Raw genomic sequence first — 18017 nt, 5'->3', positions numbered from 1 at the left:
TGTATAAGTGGATATTAGAGTAGCTCTGTCAGTGGATTTGTCAGTGGGTATCAGAGTGCCTATCTGGGTGTGTAATGAACCTGGGAGTGTCTGTACAGGTGTAAGATGGGTGATCTGGGTGTGTGACTGTGTGTGAGAGGGATTGTATTATAGTAAGAGTAGGTGTGAGAGTGTATGTATGGGTGTGAGAGTGTCTGTATGGCGATCTGAGTGGGTGTGAGAGTACCTGTATTGGTATGTAAGTGGGTATAAGGGCGTCTGTCTGTGTGTGAGTGGCTGGGTGTGAGAGTGTATGTGTGTATAACTGGGTATCAGAGTATCTAAATGTGTGTGTGAGTGGGTGAGAGTGTCTGTATGGGTATGTGAGTGGGTGTGAGTATCAGAAATGGTGTCAGAGTGGGTGTGAGATTGCCTGTATGAGTGTCAGAGTAGATGTGAGAGTGACTGTATAGGTATGTCTGTGGGTGTGAGAGTGTCTGTCTCTGTGCATGACTGGGCGTCAGAGTGTCTGCTTGGGTGTGAGAGTATCTGTATTGATCTGTGAGTGGGTGCAAGAGTATTGGTAGGTGTGTGACTGGATTTCAAAGTGTCTGTATGGGTGTGTGAGTAAGTGTAAGAGCATCTCTGGGCATGTTAGTGGTTGTGAGAGTGCCTGTATGGATGGGTGTGACAGTCTTTATGGTAATGTGAGTGGGTATAAGAGTATCTAAGTGTGTGTCACTGGGTGTGACAGTGTCTGTATGGATGTGAGATTGGGTGTTAGAGTATCTATGTAGGTATCTGATTGGGTGTGAGTGTCAAAATGGATGTCACATTAGATTTGAGAGTATATGTATGGCTGTTGTAGTGGGCATGAGAGTGTCTGTGTGGATATCAGACTGTGTGTGAGAGTGTCTGTATTGATACGTAAGTATGGGTGTCAGAGTGGGTGTATGGGTGTCTGTGTGTGTGAATAAATGTTAGAGTGTCTGTATGTGTGTGTGAGTAGGTTTAAGAGTGTCTGTATGAGTATGTGCGTGGTTGTGAGAGTACCTGTATGGGTGTCAGAGTAGGTATGAGTATCTGTATAGGTCTGTGACTTGGTGTGAGAGTATCAGTATGGATGTGAGGATGGATGTAAGAGTATCTGTGTGGGTATCTGATTGGGGGAATGAGTGCTAAAATTGATGTCATAGTAGATGTGAGAGTGTCAGTATGGGTCTCAAATATAGAAGAGAGCACTCCTAATCTGCCAAGTTTCTTCTGATCGTACTCAGTAGCATGCAAAAGGGTTTCACTCTCTGATTCTTGAGTGTTTATCTTACAAATAATATCATGCAATATTATTTGTATCTTACAAATATTATCATGCAATATTATTTATAAGATGCATTGATGACATATTCACTGCATGGAAGTGGTCAAAGAACGAATTGACATTGCATGAACTTAACACAATTGATGAGAGAATACAATTGACTCATGATGTCAGTGATACCAAAATTGCATTTCTGGATGTCCTTGTCTCTATAGTGAATTAACCAATTTGAAACTAACATACATCGAAAAGAGACTGATTGTAATAATTTGCTTCATTATAACAGTTTCCATCAGAACTCACTAAAAAATCATCTACCCTATTCACAACTATTAAGGGTTAAAAGAATGGTTTTCAATCCCGACACACTTGATGAACAAGTTACATATATGATAGACAAATTTAAATACACTACTGTACACGCTAGCACTAGTCCGATTGTTGTTGAAGTGTTTTCCCTCCTCTTTTCGTTATTTCCCTATTGCTTCTCTTGGTTGGCAATTAGCTTGTTTCTGCTGTGCTCACGATGATGTTAATTTTCCCCGCCCCGTTTACCCTTTCCACAATGTTTATTGAATGCTGCCACGATCACAAGACTATAGCCCAGTGACCCATATGGCAATGTGGGATATGATTCCTGTCTTTGACTTCATCCGTGCCAACCAGGGAACGCAGCCTAGGACAAACGTTGTTGGCTTTCATGACCACCTTGGTCCTTCTGCAGTGATGAATGCTGCAGGCACTGCAACCCGAGATTTTTCCTGGAACTGATAATTGCGGACTAATGCATCTACCCTGGCTACTGTTTATTTTCACCTATGTGTGACCGACATGTCGAAAATTTTACTGGCTGGGAGATGATTGTAGTTTCTATGACATTGTATGATCTATTGGCTTATTACTTGTGAAATTAAATAAAATCTGGGACCGTTGGTCTAAAAAAAAAAAAAAAATTAAAAAAAAAAAAGGATTGACCAAATTTAAAGACAGATCATATCCTACAAAGATTCTTGATAAAGGAAGAGAATGTTGTGCAACCAAATCACGACAAGGTGTACTGTTTCGTGTCCAAAAGAAAGAGCAAAACAAAAGATCGGGTTTAATATCAAAATTGTCTACCAAAAGCTTGCAGTTTAGTAAAGCGATTTTAAAACATTGGCTGATGTTGCAAACCGAACCAGATTTCATGGGAAATATCAAAGAAATACTGGCACGTAAATCTACTCAAACTTTGAATAAGACATACAAAGGACCTGTCCACTGCTATAATTGCAACAACTGTAATAGCATCATTAGATGCTTGTGGATTTGACATCCCATGAAAGGCAAAATAATTAAACTTAAAGCCACAGGTATCAGTGACTCTATGAATGTGGTGTATCTACTAAAATGCCCCTACGGGTTATGTTACATCTGAAAAACTGAAAGAAAAATGAAAACCAGGATCAACGAACATAAAAGTAACATACAAACAAAAAAATTGAAATCTGCGATTGCAGCACATTTGTCAGATGTTGGTCATAACATTTGTCAATTGTAATTCAAGATTTTGGAAACGGTGGACATAAAAGAGGGAAGAGATAATCATAAACATCTTCTGGATTAAATGATTGGACACACTCATGCCTAATGGCTTGAATGACAGGATGGAATTCTGCTGTTTTCTTTAACTTGTCTAGGTTTATTATTGTATCCACATTGGTCCACTCATGCCCGCTGTTTTTTCCCCCCTCTGAGTTTTTGTATCACATAAGCGTTCTTGGACATTCCGAGATTGCCACCATTATCCTAAACTTTGTTTTTTCCCTTTTTTATTTCTCCTGGGTGAAGTAATCTTGTGATGTTTATTTTAATGTACACTGCCTTTTAATATCACTCTTCTACATTAGAGTTCTTTTTCTGACTTCTTGTACTTTCACCAGCACATCACTCATAATTCATGTATATGTTTTTCGAGATGGCCCCCTCTGTCTACGATAGTCCTATATTTAGGTTTAGTATCCCTTGAAAATTCCATGAGTATGGGTATTCGCATGGTTCACTGACATAAAATGTGGCATCTTGACATGCCTTTAACATTTGGAGAAGTTCCGTAAGTTAATATCGTTGCATGATACTTTTTTTTATTGAACACCGGGTTTACATGATTCTTTATTGGTGTAAACTTTTATGTACAGACATCATTTGAGCATCACGCGTTCGTATTATATTTAAGCATGGGCGCAAAATCTGTTCCTCTCGCAGATTTTGCAAAATTTTCTGCAAATTCGCGATCAGCGAATTCCCGTGAATTTGCCGAAAATTTGCAAATTCGCGAGCGGAACGGATCCGGGGGCAAAAGTTCAAGCTCAGTTTTTGTAACTATTTTAGAATGGAGCCGGCAAGCTGCCAGCGCCATTCTAAAATAGTTACTAAGTTAGCTTCAACAGGAGGCACTAATAGATAAAATGAAGCAGGTGCTCGAGTTTAACTGAATTTGAGCTCCAACTCGAGCACCTGTTTATTTTATCTATTAGTGCTTCCTGATGAAGCTAACTTAGTAACTATTTTAGAATGGCGCTTACAGCTTGCCTGCGCCAGTCTAAAATAAAAGGCAAGGAGTGGGGCAGAGGGCAGAAGGGCACAACAACAAGTGTGGCAGAGGGCAAATGGGCACAACAACGAGTGGGGCAGAGGGAAGAACGGCACAACAACGAGTGGGGCAGAGGGCAGAATGGCACAAAAACTAGTGGGGCAGAGGGCAGAATGGCACAACAACGAGTGGGGCAGAGGGCAGAAAGGGCACAACAACGAGTGGGGCAGAGGGCAGAATGGCACAAAAATGAGTGGGGCAGAGGGCAGAAGGGCACAACAACGAGTGGGGCAGAGGGCAGAATGGCACAAAAACGAGTGGGGCAGAGGGCAGAATGGTACAAAAACGAGTGGGGCAGAGGGCAGAAGACCACAAAAACGAGTTGGGCAGAGGGCAGAAGAGCACAAAAATGAGTGGGGCAGAGGGCAAAAGGGCACAAACACGAGTGGGGCAGAGGGCAGAAAGGCACAAAAACGAGTGGTACAGAGGGCAGAAGGGCACAAAAAACGAGAGGGTGGCATTGATGAACCAGAGGGCGCATCGCTGTCAAAAAAAACCCTGCGAACACGCAAAGCACCCCGCGAACACGCAAAGCACCCCACGAACACGCAAAAATTAAAAAATCCGCAAATTCGCAGAAATTCACGAATTTTGCGGATCGCCTATTCTCAAATCCGCAAATTCGCGGATCGCGAATTCGCAAATTTCGCCCATGCTTAATTATATTCACAACTGTAGCGTTTAGCCTCAGTGGAGCACCTATGTGCGAAAATGTAAAGTCTAAGACACATGTCTCTCACTCAGCATTTTTAACATCACAGCAAGGCATATGAGGCTGACTTGCAATGTATACTAACTATCTGGCATTTAAGATTACACATGGTGTTTTCAACATTACAGCACTGTATTTACGTTGCATGTTAGCAGCATGAGTTTGCAAATTTAAACATTACAACTTTCACAGTCAGTAGAGTATATTTGAGCACTAACACTCAGGTCTATCAGGCATCTAAACTAGCAATTTCATAGAAGGACGTATATCATGAAGAGTAATGTGAATCAGAGTTTTGTCATTATAGAAGTTGACTGTTTTTGGTTTACCTTTTTTTTAATGGGTTATCTTCACTTGATAGATGCATTATTTACACCTCCAGGGTTAAGGTTACTGAGTTGATGTGGAAAATGTGAGGTATGATTGTTTTATGTTTAATAAGTGTTTAGTCCTTACCATTTGGCTGGTATTCATTGTGATGCCCAATTATACATTTTATTTCAGATTTTGGATCCCCTGACGAAGGCTACACATGCCTGAAAAGCATTGGGATGGGGTGAGAACTTGGTGCCTTTTTTTTAAAACTGTGATAAACAGATTTAAGATTTAAGTGGGGTTGGATGAAAAGTACCCAACATTTGTATTAAACAATAAATTCAATGGTTGAAACTTGATTCACAAAGAATTACATTGATTAATTAAACATAATCTCTTTGTACAGGGACACGAGACAGTGTATAAAGGGACAACCCCCAACTGGGAAATGCCTCTTAAAACAGTGTCTGTATGGGTGTCATAGTGGATGTGAGAGTGTTTGTGAGGGTGTCACACTGGGTGTGAGAGTGTCTGTATGGATATATGAGTAAGTATGAGAGTGTCTGTGTAAGACTGGGTGTGAGAGTGCCTATATGGGCGTGTGAGTGGGTGTGAGAGTATCTGTATGGTGTCAGAGGAAATGGGGGAGTGTCTGTGTGGGTATGTAAATTTGGTGTAAGAGTGTCTGTATGAGTATGGGAGTGTCTACGGGTATCTGAGAGGGTGTGAGAGTATGTGTATGGGTATGCGATTGGGTATGAAATTGTCTGTATGGGTATGTGAGTGGGTTTGAGAGTGTCTGTCAGTGTGTGTGTGAATGGTTGACAGAGTGTCTGTATGGGTTTGTGAGTGAGTGTGAGAGTGTCTGTATGAGTATGTAAGTGGGTGTTAGAGTGGCTATCTGGGTGATCGAGTGGTTGTGAGAGCACATATAGTTTATTCAGTTCCAGGGAGATCCACAGATCTGTCGTGTATTTACACAGGCCACACTAGGCCCATTGACTGGTCCACAGATCATGATTGTGGTAAAAAAATGTTTTACTGCCCTTTAAACATGCTTTCACCTCATTTATAATATACCGAAGAGGCCAGGAAAGCTCTCATACCACCTCTTCAACTAGTTGATAAGCAACTTTTTCAGCCCTGGGGGCCAATTACTGAGATATGAAATGGCAGCAGCCACTTTTCTGTGCCGATCAGGTCAGTCAGTCAGACCATTGCTGTGGCGCGTGGATACGCGGATTCTTCGGGGACGCATCTACGGAAGATCTGTGTCCCTAGATATACACATTTGGTTTTCGGTTAATATCTCCGAAACTAATGAACAGATTTACACATTAATGCACCAAGACCTAGCTTCCTGTCTAATTTAGTGTAATTCCACATAGCGGTTCTGGCTGTAGTTGGTTTCAAAATTCCTATGGGACATTGCATGAGAAAAATGCGTTATGGGACACCCGTTTTTCCTCGGCCCACAGTTGAAGGATCACCCTGAAACTTTCAAAACAGCAGCTTAAATGAGAGGGAGTCTAGTTTGGAAAAATTTGTGGAAGTCTGTCAAACAACGCCAAAGTTATTAACAAACTAAAATACTTGTCCTATGAAAACTAGGCCCTAATTATACCTAAAATTAGTTAGAATTGCGATTCTCATACTAACATGACTAGAGAATCAGGATTTCATTAAAAACACGGAGGCTGACATTATGCATTTTTCCTTTAATGCAGTCCAAGCAGCCGCTTACATCACAATATTAAAAGGTTCCAGAAGAGAACAATAGCAACACACGAAAGGCATGAGCCATAAACAATCTGCCTGTTTAAATATGGAGGAAAATAAGTTCCTGAAACTTGAAACATCAAAACGATCTTCTGATGAGCAGGATGAAGGAGAAGGAAGAACAAAGGTAAAACCAAAGGCCAGACAACACACAGTTAAGGAACGTTACCTGAAAAGAGAAAGAAGTAAATATCTCTTGAATGTAAAAAATAGTGTCAAGTTTGTTAAGCTATAAGGAACAAGAGATGAAACAAGTATTGTTAATAAAAAGTACAGTAATAAACTGTAACAAAAACAGCATTAAATCATTGTAAGACCACAAAGGGGTGGGATGGGAGAGATAATGTCAGCCTCTGTGTCTTTAATGAAATCCAGATTCTCTCGTCATGTTATATGAGAATCGCAATTTCGTACAAGAACAGAGGTTACATTATGCATGTTGGTAGCTATGTAAAAACAACATTTGGCATAAATCCTGTAGGCTTGCAATAATGACGTGCAAAGGTGCTAGCATTTGACCAGTCAGCAGCTTTGAGAATGTCGTCCAACTTACCTCCAGACCAGAGAGATTTACTGGCCATAGCACCCCTCTATGGGAGTGAGCTTGAAATTTCTGCAAGTCAATACCTGCTAAACCCATAACGGTCTTAACCCATCTAGCAATAGAGGTCGAGGTTATGCCTTTGTGGGGTTTAACAAAGCATATAAGTAATTGGTTAACATTCTGAGGGCGAAGAGCAAACATTCTGCGATCATACTCTCTCATGCTGTCCACAACGCAAAGTTTTGGACATAAATCAAAACTTGGGTAAATGATTGAATCAGAAATAGTCTTTGTTCTTCTATAAATCTCAAATTTGACTCCGAACATGTTATAAGATCTATTCGTAATCTCCAGGGCTTGGACATCTGAGACCCTTCTGCATGAGATTAGGCATAGTAGAGTAGCCAGCTTAATGGAAAGGTTTCTTATTATTGAGGAGTGTCAAGAACCTCACCTTGAGTGCCATACAGCCAGATTCATCAACGGAAATTCGGCTCGCAAAGGGCCAGATTCTGAGAATCTGGCCCTGATTCTGAGAATCTGGCCCTTTGCGAGCCCAATTTTTGCATTTGGGATTCATCATCCCAAATGTCCTTGGGACATGTGTTTGCGTAACACCAGCATCCAATATCATTTCAGGGGTGCAACAGGGTGTCCTTTGGACACCCCAGCGCCCTTGAAATCGCAAACTCAACATGTGAATCGCTAATAGCGATTCGCACATTGATATGTAGGAGTTATTCCTTATTTGCGATTAGCAATTAGCTAATCGCAAATAAGGAAGCTGTAGAAATCGCAATAAATATTGCGATTTCTTCATGAATCTCGTTTTGCGAGTCTGTAATACCGATTTCTTAATAATCGCTATTACAGACTCGCAAAACATGCTGATGAAGAATCTATCACTTTGTCTCCACAGAAGCAGACAACAGGTTCCAAATCCCCTACGCAGTTGCACGACATATATACCGGTGTGGCACCCATGAGAGGGAAAGGGGAATGGGAAAAGATAGAGAGACTGCCTGCGTTTTCCAGGTGCTGCCAACTTTTTCCTCTCGGGTAGTCTTCTCCTCGACCATCCTTGTGTGTCTGTCCTCTCGGGTTGGGAAAAAGGTCTGGCCGGACCTGCAGTTGGATTAGAGAAAAGAACGCAGGTTTCTGACTCCCTCCTTCTAAAACTCCCCGCAGACCCTTCCCTCTAACTTGTATAGCTACCTGGACATTCTACAGGCTTAACCCCTCTCTCAGGAAACGTTGTAAATATACGTCTTGGTAATATCAAATGTGATTGTTCTAGGTTGAACCTATTGAGGGAAAGATGGCACAATTTAAATGTCTCTAATACTACTTCTGAACTACTCACTCTCTCTTGCTCTCTCTAGAACTGTTCCTTTACCTGACTAAACCACTTGTAATCTTTCTCTGAAACGTTAAATCAAGATTTCTTTAGTGAAAAGGAGCCAAGCAATATTCCCAACAATTCTACTTGAGAAAAGCTATCTTGACTAATTGTTGCATAGTGTGTTGGCAAAATAATATTTACAAATCAGCAAATGTCTCTGGATATGCATGTACTTATATTTCAAAAGGTAGGTAGACTTTCTTTTACTTCGACAGTCGTTCTCTCGTTCTCTCAGAACCTTCAAGACAGGAAGAAAATAACTTTACTTATCTCAGTAGTTCTCACAAAGCCTCCAGGAATCCTGATGATAATTATATTCTCTCAGGAAGGGTTCTTGTTATTCAAAAAGGGGGTTGGGAATAGGGGTGGGCGCAATTTGCGTAATCGCGTTACGCAAATCTCCGCAAAACAGTACAAAATCTCAGCAAACACGCAGAAATTCAGCAAACACGCGAAATTGCTTGTTCGTGATGCTTTTTTACTGTTCGCAATCGCAGCTTGCGTGCTCGGGGAAAAATATCTTGCAAATACGCATTTCAGAACACGAACAAGCAAAAAAATTCCCGAAGTTGGGGAACGCAGAATTTTGGCAATTCTGCGTTCTCCGCGGAACGCGAAATTACCCAAATTACGCAAATTCCACGAACGGAATGGAATTTACCACCCAGGCCTAGTTGGGAACAGAGTTTCCGGTGTGCACACCTTTCCGCGTAGTGCGGGGTTGATTTGAGCTCTTTTGTAAGTATGGGCGAATTTTGCAGATCTGCGGTCTGCGAATTCGCACGAAATTGCAAAAAAATCCAAGAATTTGCGGATTTTCTAGCAAAATCGCAGATTTTTTTGCAATTGCACTATACTCAACTGGAGTACTTTCTACTGGCTAATCATTAAGTGCTACCTCGTTGGGTAAATGTATATTGCTTTTCCTACACTGCAGCTGCGTAAAGGGCCAGAAGATTTGCCTGCAGTGACCATGTGTGCCTGTAACTTTGCCACAGCGCCAAAATGCGCCGCTGACTTTGAACTTCAACTCGGGCACCTGCTTTATTTGTATCTGTAAGTGCTTCCTGCTGAGGTTTAAATTTTGGGACAGGAGTCTTGTGCCAGAATGAATCCTGCCCTGCATAGTTATCCACGAAGATGCCACTATGATGGACGAAGCTGTCCATCATAGTGGGGAAAGGGCGGGAAGACGGTTGGTACCGCGAGTGTGTGGTGTGGGGCCGAATGGGCGGGGCTGCTATGCATGTTCACATGCCTCTTGTGTATAAAGGGTGAGAGAGTGAGCAGGGCAGCAGGTGAGGAGAAAGCAGCCTCCTGGCCACAGGAACTACACGGGGATCACACTCGAGAAACTCATGGATGCAAAGACCTCCCTCGAGTATTACAGCTCATTTTCGACGGCAGATATGGGGTTAAAGCCCACTTGCCCAGCCTCGACCGTGCTAATGTTTTGGGCTGATTAAAATGTTACTGACTTTGAGCTTCAACTCGGGCACCTGCTTTATTTGTATCTGTAGGTGCTTCCTGCTGAGGTTTAATTTTTGGGACAGGAGCCTCGTTGCCTACTTGTAACTATTCTCTGACCCTGCTTCGAGGGTCAGAGCAGGGTCAGAGAATAGTTGCAAGTAGGCAAAGAGGCGCCACTCAGGAAGCACTTACAGTTGCAGTTAATTTCTTTGTAAACCTTTTGTAAAAGGTTACAAAGAAATTAGCTTCAACTTGGGCACCTGCTGCTGTAACCCTGTAAATGCTTCATGGAAAATTCGTCCAGCTCGCGGATTCGTGGATTGTTCGGCAATTTCGCGAGATTAGCGGATTGCGAAATCACATAAAATCCGCAAATTCCGGAGCGGAACGAATTTTCGGCCCACACTTACTCTTTTGGGACCGAAATTCTCTGTTCTGAAGAGTCACTGAAGAAAAACGCTGTACTCCAGAAAATTCTACAGTTGAAGTGCTCAGCCCAAAGGGGTCTCGCGCTGCAGGTTTGCTTGGTCTCGAGCCGTTCTTCAAATGACTAGAATGCATAATCTCTGTTTGGCAAAGGCCGCCATCTTGGGTAGTGCTTAAGCCGGAGCACGCAATCAAGAGTAACAATCTTCTAAACAACAACCACAGGTGGGGATAAATTCTTTTCAGCTTGACCTGTCAACTCAATCTACCCTTTCTTAGATTGGATGGGGCAAGGGTGCGTGCTATTGAGTTCCTGACAAGGAAAGTATTAACAGGCCGGTTATTGAAAATACCACTGATTAGTTTGACATCTCAAAGACTTTCACATTTAGGTTTAGGAGGTCTTCTTAAACTAATGCTTTTCATCACTCTACAAACAATGACATTTTTACCTACCGGTTTACTATTGACAAGGACATGACCAGCAAAAATAGCCTATCTATAGTAATTGATAGTTCCATAGCTGAGGCCTTTATCAAATTATTTACAAGGAAGTTAACTATGTCAACAATAGGTGCTTCCAAGGAATCCAGGTTTCTTTCCAGCACCAACGTACCCATTTCTCCATATGTTGTTATATCTGTAGTGAGTGCCTGGGGCCCAAGACTCTCTGAGGAGAGTTGCAGTCATTACTGAAAGTCCTGAGATTTCATTGGATCTCCTGACACTCTCCTGTCAAGAAAGGTTAAACTCCTATTCTGAATCAGGGGGTGAACTCCTCCCTCTACGTCTGCAAGAAGATTATCTAGGCTAGGAATTAAGGACGGGGGTTGCAAGCTAGTTCTAGAGTGGTGGGGAACCATGTTTGGGATAACCAAAAGGGAGTTATTAGGACAAGGAAGCACTGATCCTGTCTCACTATCTGAATAACTCTCTGAATCATGGCAAAGGGAGGGAATGCGTACACCTTGGCTCCTTTCCAAGATTGTAGCAAGGCGTTGATTGCTAGAGCACCCGGGTGAGGCATCCAGCTGAAGGTGTTCTCCAGTTGAAGGGTTAGTCTGCTCGCAAATAAGTCTATCTCTAGAGAGCCCCAGATCTTGTTTAGGATACTGAACATGGAAACATTCAGTTTCCAATTTCTGTGATCTAACAGGAACCTTGAGTTCCAGTCTGCAGAGATGTTCGATTTCCCTGGAAGGTATTCCGCTTTGAGAGCGATCTTGTGTTCCAGACAGAACATCCAAAGTTTCTTTGCTAGATTCAGAAGGTCGGCAGATTTGGTGCCTCCCAGACGATTTATATAGGCTACCGCTGACATGTTGTCCATCTTTAGAGTGACTAACCTCCCCTGGAGAGGAGAGGAGGTGCTCGGATCTCCTATATTGGTCTTATCAATGTTTTTACTTTTCTTAAGTCTTTTACCCCTTCATTCAGTGATCTTGTCAGAATAGGGATTTGGAATTTCTGAGATTTTGTCCTCATCAGGGAGTGACCTTTTAGAGGATATGATCTGACTTAAGGTCTCAAACATGCAAGACCTCAATTCCTTATGAAGGATTTTTTGCAGGGCTTCGTTGTCTATGTTAGGAGTAGGGTCAGAAGCCTTGTCTGAGTCAGAGTAAGACATGGTATACAGGAAATGTTAACTTGTAAAAAGTGGTAAAGCCCTTTAAAGAAAGATAATTCGGGAGGATTTCCCTTAATAATAGTGTCAAGGTTTATAGATGAAGGAATGTCAAGAGAATAATTCCTCTCTTATTATAATTAATTTTGTTATAGAATGTTGAAAAGACCAGTTAAATGAGGATTTCCAGCTAAAACCCTGTTTTTTTATGGATAAGTTTGTAAAACAATAACTACTTACAAATGAAATCCGAAATAATAAAAGGTAGCGATGCAGAGCAGCGTTGGAGTGCGCGGTCTGTATCGGTGGAAAGAGGTGAAAAACGGGAGTTAATCTAAGACATTAGATAAGCTCATTATGGCATGAGGAAGTAGAACAAGGATGGGACTAGGGAAGGGGGTGTAGGGAGATCTCCGTAAATTGGAGATCGGTATAGAGGCAGTAGGAAGGGGGGGTGGGGTTAAGCCACACACAAGGGAACTTCAAAATGGAGATAAAAATGAAGAATGGTAATGAAGAAAAATGAACTTATCTGCTTGGAGCTGCATTTAAAAGAGGCAGATTGTTGATTGCTCATGCCTTTCGTGTGTTGCTAATATTCTATTCTGGAACCTTTTAATATTGTGATGTAAGCAGCTGCTTGGACTGCATTAAAGGAATAATGCATTATGTGAGCCTCCGTTCTTGTAATGAAATCTAGTTTTCATAGGAACTGTGTTTTTTGTTGTGCCAATATCTTTGACCGTTGTTTGATAAATCTTCATGACATTTTCAAAACTAATGGGAGGGTCAGGTCAGCTGCTGTGTTGAAAGTGTCAGGATGATTCGTCAAGCTGGGGCCTAGCAAAAGGGGGGGGGATCCAAAATGCGTTTCTCTATGTTAATTTCCATAGGAAACTTTAGACACAGCTATAGACAGAACTGCTGCATGGAATCACACCAGATTTGGCAAAAAGTAGCTCTTGGTTCCCAAAGCACTCTTTTTGTTAAATGGTGTAAATCTATTCAGTAGTTCCTGGGAAATTGAAACATTTCTCAGATATACAACTGGAGACGCAGAGGATCTGCTAACCCTTCCGATCTCGTGCCTGGAATATGATTGGCTGCCAACACTTTAAACCAGAAAGTGTTGGCAGCCATCTTGTGACTTGGTTGAACCGAGTCACAAGAAAAAAAGGTGAAAAAAAGTGAAAAAACAAGAAAAGGGGTTCGGGTAGAAACACCCTGACACCCTAGGCCTGCTCAGGGGGTCTCACAGTGACCCCAAGAGCCCACAAAAGCATTTTTTAAAAAGCCTTCATCCTGATTTGCGGTTAATCATCAAATCCACCTGAATTTAAAAAAAAAAGGAAACGGTTGCTCCGACGCTTCATTTCCTTTAAGCCTACTGGATGTACCAGGCCCCTTAGGCAATGATGAAAAGAGGGAACCACCACCTCCCAAGCGTGTGCTTTCAGTAGGAGAGTACTCACTAAAGGTAAATGGAGTGAAGGGAGGCAAAAGAATAACCAAATTCCTGTCCTGTCACACGAATTACGCAGTATAATACCTGAGGTGTTGTTATGGCTGTCTTTTTGCTAGCTCTTTGGAGAAGGAGAATGATGGAGAGTGACTCCAGCCTATCACCCCCATAGCATAGGGATTAGGCCGATAGACAGGGACCCTGTCTTACATATATAAGGGCATTTTCATATTATTTTCCTTAGAGTAAGGCTTATGAATTTAAGTTAGGGGATAGATATATAAATATTAGTCATGATTCGCTCATTTGCTAACATGCTGAGCTGTTTTTCATGGAGCTATGCACATTATGGGCTCCGTAGGCCTTAAACGAGACAGACTCCATTTTGCTTTTTGCCCGGTAGCTCGAGAAGGCCTTCTAGGTCAAGTGTAATGTTTTAGTTTCAAGCTGTTGTTCGCTTGGAGAGAACCGGTTCAGGCTGACCCTTATCGAAGGAATGTATTTTTCTCCACTCCGAAGACACAACTTCAGGCCGGCCGGCTGGGAAAGTGTCCTTGGTACGGGGAGGTACAAGAATTTGGTGGGCGGCAGGTTACTGGCCGTGAATTTCCATGAAGGAACGGGCTTTGATATTAGCGAAGGTGTTAGTCAGTTTGTCAGTTAGTCCGTAGGCGGCATCTAGCCGTTAGCATCTCCGCTATTATTCATCTTATGGTGGACAGTCGCCATCTTTGAAGTCCGAGAAAGATTTAAGACCGAAACTCTCTGAGAAAGACTGAACGAGAAATAGCGCGGAGCGCACTGATACAGAGAGAGAGAGAGAGACGGTAGCTAATAATCAGCAAGGTTCCGGTGCCCTGGAAGCAAGCAGACGAGGTTGAGCCTAGCGGTGCAGACGTGTACTTGTGACGGCTGGGGTGTAACTGCAAGGAGAGCCAGGACACAGAGACGAGAAGGGAACCTAGATGACTGCTGAGTCCAGATTTCATATTAACCAGGTGATGTCCGTCCATTGCTCATAGATTGTGCACTCTAATCTTTACCTTTTTCTTTGCAAAAGTTATGCCGCATAGTAATGTGATTTGTGTTTATTGTTAATAAATACCCTAATTCATATAGAATTATCGTGTACCTGGTGCTTATGTTCAATCTTGGTAAACCGCACTTCTAGTCAGGAACTGTTTGGGTGAACGGATGAGAAATCCCGATCAGGTAAATGGTGATTGAATAAGGAGGGAGTGGGTGGACCTTCGATGTCAAGAGCAGGGAGTACACTATACAATCTGGAACCCTATTCAAAGTTATTATTGTAGTTCTATTCCAAGTAGACCACTAAGATAATACCCCAAATAATGGTTCATAGGAATGTGGTCGTCGTTGATATGCGGCGTTAGTGACAGCACTGGGTGGGAGACCAGTGTTAATACCCACTGGATTGTGGCTTGAGTAAGTGAGAGCGTTAGGAGATCGAACTAACGTGTAGTTTCGCAGGATTGCGAACAGTTTGGAAAAGGGAGCATTGGGTTCTGCAGGCCCATGTGTAGACACACCGGATTGTGTGTCAGATCTGCCCTAGGGTAGAACGGTCTGGGTCGGGGTGACCGCGAGACCAACTGATGTGAATAAGATATTGTAGAAAATCTGTACATACATATATTGTCATTCCCCATCCTTAGGTGCGACCTGTATATTTACCTGTATATCTACTCATTGTGAATACGATCTGAGGAGGGAAGGTGAGTACGTTTTGGCTGGGTCATAGGGGCCCCTGGGGGCTGATCCCATCTAAACAGAAAATCCAGCCATTACATCTGGCGTCACGAACTGTTTACGAAGCCTGTGTGCATTGTGTTGTTTTAATCTTGTTGGTTTGCGCTCGGCTTGTACGTATAAAATTTTGTTTATAGTTGTGTATATATAATTTTTTTTTGTGTCATTATGTTTGCGAAAAAATCATCGTCGGTTTTCAAATTACCGATTCAGATTCCCGGCTGGGAATGTACGCCTTACGAGGCTTTGGCCCGTGAGTGGGCTGATTCTACTGGTTTAAGTGAAAATTGGTCTTCATGCTTGGAGCAGGCGGAGCCTGCTGATGTGGTTTCGTGCCTACAGAAAGCGCCAGTAGTGAAGGGTGATGAGCTTCCTGTTTTAGGACGCAGAGGGTGGATTGTTCTTAATGCATACAGAATATTGCATGAGAGGTTTGTTCAACTACAGAAACAGTTTAAAGATTCGGAAGGACAGAGTGTTGAGTTGCAAAATGCGCACACTTTGTTGCGTTGTCAAAATAAATTGCTTGCCGATAAACTTGAAACATATCAGACCATTGCCGAAAGAGCTGCGGTCCGTATTGCACGATACAAATATAAACATCGTCGTGGACGTGTGTCTTCCCGCAAAGTGCGTATGGTTGTAGCAAAAGCTGGAATGGATTGGAACCCCGATGAGTGGGACGGTAATATCTGGGATTCTCATACTTCTGACTCCTCGGCAGAGGAGGGTGACAAGCGCGAGTTTTCTCGCTCCGGACGTGATTGTAAATCTGCTTCATGTATTGATTCGACTCCCGATTGTGACCGTGCTCGTTCTTCCCGTGCGGATGACGTAGCTTGCCCTGATTGTGCTGTTAAATCTAAGATGCGGGCTTCCTCGGAAGCTCTTCCCGCAGTTTCCGCTCACCCGATTTTTCGACGAAAATTACAACAGGCCCCTGGTAATCCGGGTGGTATACCTCTTGATTGTATTGAAGATTTTACTCAGCAGGAGATTAGTGACATTCTGCAACGATTTCGACAACGGCCTGGTGAGGCCTTGCTTACCTGGATGGTGCGTCTTTATGAGCTTGGCGCTGCCGGTATTATGCTCGATGCTGTTGATTGCTTACGATTTTGCTCTTTGAGTTCTGATTCTACGATTCAGGATCATTTTCGGAATTACAATGGTGCTGGTCAAATTTCTTTGCTTCAGCTTGCGTCTGACGGCTGTAATCATAAATATCCAACTGAATCTGATTGGCCTACTGATGAAAAACCTTGGTACACTCTGCGCGATGCGTCGCAACGTTTGAAAGAGGAAGTCATGAAAACGTGTATCTTCCTTAGTACTGCTGACAAGTTATTGGATGGTCTTTTAACATCTTCTGTGCGTAATCGCATAATCCGTGCTTCTCCTGTTGCTTACAAGCAGGTCATCATGACATTATTGATTAACCAAACTGGCAACCCTTTGTCTGTTGTGCTTGAGTCTGTTCGTCAGCTTGGTGAGCTGGGTGAATGGTTTAAACCTGAAAGACAATCTCGACCTGAGGGTCGTACTGGTGGGGACTATAAGTTCTCTAGACGTGACATGTTTCTTGCTCTCATTGCTGATGGTGTCAAAAGGGAAGACATTGATGGCGAGCCTAATAATCGCTTATGGGACATGTTTCGTAAGCGTGGTTTGGATCGAAAGGAGGGTGCCCGTCGTGTGCGAAAGAATGAGTATGATCATGGTTCGGATGACAGTGGTGATGAGAGACGACGTGTAAATTCTGATCGCCGTGATGATCGGCGCCATGAACGTGATGGATCCCCTCGTCGTCATGATGGGAGGGGGAGAGAGGATGATCGTGAGAGGGGAAGAGATGATCGTGGTTCTAGCAGACGACGAGATGCAAGGAGTTATTCCCCTGACGTAAGAAATAGGGAGGATCGTAACAGACTCCCTGACCGCAACTCACAACTTTTTGAACCTGACACTAATCCGTTTCGTACTGGAGACGGATACGAACAAGACATTCTAATACCAAAGAAAACTGAGAACATTTACCCTGATTTGTCTTGGTTGACAGACCGCAGGAAAAATGACTAGGAAATAGGTCAAGCTCCGGTACGCAAGTGGGCCCACAGAGATTACAGACCCTATGTAGATATTGAGATTTTTTGGAAACATCGTAATATCCAAAGGGCCCGAGCGTTGGTTGATACTGGGGCAGAGGCCACTTTAATTCATGGTAAGTCGAGAAAATTTAATGGACAGTCTTTTACAATTACCGGTCTGGGTGGTAAAGAGACACCCGCAGTTCAAACTGCACTCGAAATTAAAATTGGTAGAATTCCTCGTAGAGAATACTCTGTGTTGGTTGTGCCACTTTTGGAATACATTATTGGAATTGACATTTTGAAAGGTATGACTTTGCATTTGGATGATGGGTACTATCAATTTGGTACACGACAGTACATTTCGACCAGACCCGTACGGGTTGGCCGTTTATGCATGCCACCTATTAAAATACCTTTAGCAACGAAAGTGATTTGTCAAAAGCAATATCGCATCCCAGGTGGTCATGAAGAAATTACCGCTACGATTCAGG

The sequence above is a fragment of the Lissotriton vulgaris genome, chromosome 2_1, assembly GCF_964263255.1.
Source record: "Lissotriton vulgaris chromosome 2_1, aLisVul1.2, whole genome shotgun sequence".
NCBI classification, from domain to species: domain Eukaryota; kingdom Metazoa; phylum Chordata; class Amphibia; order Caudata; family Salamandridae; genus Lissotriton; species Lissotriton vulgaris.
Note: the sequence above shows the minus strand (reverse complement) of the source record.